Source organism: Octodon degus, unplaced genomic scaffold, assembly GCF_000260255.1.
Source record: "Octodon degus isolate 3935 unplaced genomic scaffold, OctDeg1.0 scaffold00009, whole genome shotgun sequence".
Taxonomy (NCBI): domain Eukaryota; kingdom Metazoa; phylum Chordata; class Mammalia; order Rodentia; family Octodontidae; genus Octodon; species Octodon degus.
Window position 1 is genome coordinate 2,754,271 of NW_004524585.1, and position 5,004 is coordinate 2,759,274.

Consider the following 5,004-nt stretch of genomic DNA (forward strand, 5'->3'; position numbering starts at 1 on the left):
AAATTCCAAATGAAGTGCTGCTATTCAAAACAGAGACTTTTGAATAGTACAATCTTTGGATTTCAAGATTTCCATTGGCTTTGTATATGACAAAGAAAAACTGGTACTGCTGATAGCAACGCTGCACTATGATGGAAATATTGACAGGGAAACCTTAACAACGTAGAAGCTTAAGATGCTAACAGTCAACAACAAAACCAAAGGCAGAGGAGATGTTGTTTATGCAGCAATTATAATGTCATTCAAAACACTAAGCGCTGAGAGGAAAAGGGAGAGGGGGACAGATTTTAAAAGGAGGAGGAAGGAGAGAAAATGGCGTCCATGGATTATAGTACCTACAGCCAAGCTGCAGCCCAGCAGGGCTACATGCTTACCCTGCCCAGCCAACTCAAGGATGTGCACGGAACACCCAGCATATGGGCAGCAAAGCTATGGAGCCTGCGGACAGCTACTGATGTGAGCTATACCCAGGCTCAGACCACTTCCACCTATGGGCAGACTGTGTATGCAACTTCCTATGGACAGCCTCCCACTGGTTAGGCTGCTCCAGCTGCCCCCCAGGCATATAGCCAACCTGTCCAGGGGTGTGACACTAATGCTTATGATACCACCACTGCTGCAGTCACCACCACCCAGGCTTCTTATGCAGCTCAGACTGGGTACTCAGCCTGCTTAACCAGTCTATGGGCAGCAACCAGCAGCTATTGTACCTGTGAGACCACAGGATGCTAACAAGTCTATTAAGACTAACCTACCTCAGTCTAGCACAGGGATTATAACCAGCCCAGCCTAGGCTAGGGACAAAGTAACTACAGTTACCTCCAGCTTCCTGGAAGCTGCCTGATGCATCCAGTCACTGCACCTCCATCCTGTCCTCCTACCAGCTATTCTTCTACACAGCTGAATATTATGATCAGAGCAGTTACTCTCAGCAGAATACCTAGGGGCAGCTGAGAAGCTATGGAAAGCAGAGTAGCTATCAGCAGCAGCTTCCTACTAGTTATCCCCCGCCCCCCCGACTGGATCCTACAGCTAGGCTCCAAGTCAATATAGCAACAGAGCAGCAGCTAGGGGCAGCAGAGTTGTTTCTGACAGGATCACCCCAGGAGCATGGGTGTAGGTGGGCAGGAGTCTGGAGGATTTTCCGGACCAGACAAACCAGAGCATGAGTGGCCCTGCTAACTGGGGCAGGGGAACAAGGGGACTTGATCATTGAGGCATGAACAGAGGTGGGCAGGGAAGAGGATGTGGTGGAATGGGCAGTGCTGGAGAGTGAGGTGGCTTCAATAAGCCTAATGGACCCATGGATGAAGGACCAGATCTTGATCTAGGCCCTCTCATAGATTCTAATGAAGACTCTGACAACAGTGCAATTTACATACAAGAAGTAAATGACAATTTGACGCTTGATAATCTGGCAGACTTCTTTAAGCAATTTGGAGTTGTTAAGATTAACAAGAGGACTGGGCAACCCATGATCCACGTTTACCTGGACAAGGAAACAAGAGCCCAAAGGTGATGCCACAGTGTCCTATGAATATCCACTGACTACCAAGACTGCTGTGGACTGGTTTGATGGGGAGGATTTTCAAGGAAGGGAACTTGAAGTCTCCCTTGCTTGGAAGAAGCCTCCAATGAACAGCTTGCGAGGTGGCATGCTGCCTTGTGAGGGCAAAGGGATGCCACCACTGCTCCGTGGAGGTCCAGGTGACCCAGGAGGTCCTGGGGACCCATGAGTTGCATGGGAGGTTGTGGAGGAGACAGAGGAGGCTTCCTTCCAAGAGGCCTGCAGGGTTCCTGTAGAAACCCCTCTGGAGGAGATAATGTTCAACATTGAGCTGGAGATTGGTAATGTCCCAATCCGGGTTATGGAAACCAAAACTTTGCCTGGAGAACAGAATGCAAGTAGTTTAAGGCCCCAGAACCTAAAGACTTCTTCCTGCCACCCTTCCCACCCCCAGGTGGTGATCATGGCAGAGGTGGCCCTGGTGGCACGCAGGGAGGAAGAGGTGGTCTCATGGACTGTGGTGGTCCTGGTGGAATGTTCAGAGGTGGAATATTCCTGGTGGAATGTGGAAACAGAAGTGGTTTCCATGGTGGCCATGGCATGGAGCAAGATGGCTTTGGTGGAGGAAGACGAGGTGATCCAGGGGGCCCTCCTGGACCTTTGATGGAGTAAATGGGGGGAAGAAATGGTGGACATGGAGGACTTGGAAAAATGGATAAAGGTAAGTACTTTAGGAATACAGAGATCAGCCCTACTAGCCGTAGAGACCCCGCAGAGCTGCACTGATTACCAGATTTACTTTTTAAACCAGAAAATGTTTTAAACTTATAATTCCATATTTATGACATTGGCCACCACATTATGATTATTCCTTGTCTGTACGTTAGTATTTTTCACAATTTGTAAAGAAACATTAAAACAAGTTAAATTGTAGTGTGCTGAGTTTTTTTTTTTTCCTTCTTTTAAAGATGGTTATTTAGCTAAGATTTCACAATGGGAACCCTTGTGAGCATGCTCAGTTATCATTGTGGAGAATTAAGAGGGCCTCTAACTGTAGCAATGTTCATGGTTGTGATGTGCTTTTTTTTTTTTTTTTTTTTAAATTTCACCATTGAAAGTGCTGGAAGGTGAGGGGCTTCTTGTGTGCTGTCTTCGCTGGCACAGCCAGGCCTATACGCAAGCAACCATGTCGAAAGGACCTGCAGTTGGTACTGGTCTTGGCACCAACCACTCCTGTGTGGTGACTTCCAGCACAGAAAAATGGAGATAATTGCCAGTGATCAGGGAAATTGAACCATTCCAAGTCATGTCACTTTCACTGACACCGAACAACTAATTGGAAATGCTGCAAAAAATCAAGTGGCTATGAACCCCACCAACAGTTTTTGATGCTAAGCATCTGATTGGACATAGACTTGATGTTGTTGTCTTGTCTGATATGAAGCCCTGGCCCTTCATGGTGGTGAATGATGCAGGCAGGCCCATGGTTCAAGTAGAATACAAAGGAGAGACAAAGAGCTTCTATCTAGAGGAAGTGTCTTCTATGGTGCTGACAAAGATGAAGGAGATTGCAGAAGCTTATCCAGGGAAGACTGGTACCAATGCTGTGGTCACTGTGCCAGCTTACTTTAATGACTCTCAGCATCAGGCAACCGAAGAGGCTGGAAAAATTGCTGGTCTTAACATACTTAGAATTATCAACGAACCAACTGCTGCTGTTATTGCTTATGGCTTAGACAAAAAAATTGGAGCTGAAAGAAATGTGCTGATTTTTTACTTAGGAGGTGGCACTTTTGGTGTGTCAATCCTCACTGTTGAAGATGGAATCTTTGAAGTGAAATCTACAGCTGGAGACACCCACTTAGGTGAAGAAGATTTGACAATCGAATGGTCAATCATTTTATTGCTGAATTCAAGCGCAAGCACAACAAAGACATCAGTGAGAGCAAAAGAGCTGTCTGCCATCTTTGTACTGCTTGTGAGAGAGCTAAGAGAACCCTCTCTTCCAGCACTCAAGCCAGTATTGAGATTGATTCCCTCTATGAAGGAATAGACTTCTACACCTTTATTACTCGTGCTTAGTTTGAAGAGCTGAAAGTTGACCTGTTCTGTGGCACTCTGGACCCTGTGGAGAAGGCTCTTCGAGATGCTAAACTGGATAAGCCTCTGATCCATGACATTGTTCTGGTGGGTGGCTCTACCCATATCTCCAGGATCCAGAAGCTTCTTCAGGACTTCTTTAATGGAAAAGAATTGAATAGAAACATCAATCCTGATGAGGCTGTTGCTTGTGTTACAGCTGTTCAGGTAGCCATTTTATCTGGAGACAAATCTGAAAATGTCCAAAATTTGCTACTGTTGGATGTCACTCCTCTTTCTCTTGGTATTGAAACTGCTGGTGGAATCACGACAGTCCTCACTACCAGACCTTCACTACCTACTCTGACAACCAGTCTGGTGTACTCATTCAGGTATATGAAGGTGAGCGAGCCATGACCAAGGATAACAACCTGTTTGACAAGTTTGAACTCACAGGGATACCTCCTGCAGGTTGTGGTGTTCTTCAGATTGAAGTAACTTTTGATATTGATGCCAATGGCATCCTCAATGTTTCTCCAGTCGATAAAAGTACAGGAAAAGAGAACAATATTACCATCACTAATGATAAGGGCTGTTTGAGCAGGGAGGACATAGAGCATATAGGCCAGGAAGCAGAGAAGTACAAAGCTGAAGATGAGAAGCAAAGGGGCAAAGTGTCCTTCAAGAACTCATTGGAGTCCTACACTTTCAATATGAAAGCAACTGTTGAAGATGAGAAGCTTCAAGGCAAGATTAATGATAAAGATAAACAGACGATTCTTGACAAGTGTAATGAGATCGTCAGCTGGCTGGATAAGAATCAGAGTGTGGAGAAAGAAGAATTTGAACATCAGCAGAAAGAGCTCGAGAAAGTCTGCAATCCCACCGTCATCAAGCTGTACCAGAGTGCAGGTAGCATGCCTGGAGGAATGCCTGGGGACTTCCCTGGTGGAGGAGCTCCTCCCACTGGTGGTGATTCCTTGGGGCCCACCATTGAAGAGGCTGATTAAGCCAACCTTAAATATAAATACAGCATTCTTCCACAACCAATAAGATTGAAGGACCTAAATTTGTAGCAAATTCTGTGGCAGTTAAAGTTGAGCTGCTATAGTAAAGTACTGGGCATTCTTAATACTTGAATAATGGAACATGTACACAGGGAAACAGCATTGCACTTTAAGCACTGTACTATAAATGAAAAGGCAATGTTTTCAATAAAAGTATTTAAATTGGCAAAAAATAAAATAAAATTTCAAATTTTTATAAACAAACAAACAAAACCCACTAAAAATTGGCCAATGGTTATATTTTACTCAATCCTAAACACATATGGTACATAGTTTGATAGTTTGCAAAGAAAATGACATGTGCAGCATATCATGGAGAAATTGTCATAGAAGATTGGGACTGGAATTCAT

The 5,004-nt window shown here is 44.9% G+C and overlaps 2 pseudogenes; both read left to right on the plus strand.

Moving 5' to 3' along the window:
* The first annotated feature begins 312 nt into the window (after positions 1–312).
* LOC101582115 lies at positions 313–2,171 on the plus strand (annotated as a pseudogene).
* Positions 2,172–2,693: 522 nt separating this feature from the next.
* On the plus strand, positions 2,694–4,596 carry LOC101582504 (annotated as a pseudogene).
* The last annotated feature ends 408 nt before the right edge of the window (positions 4,597–5,004 follow it).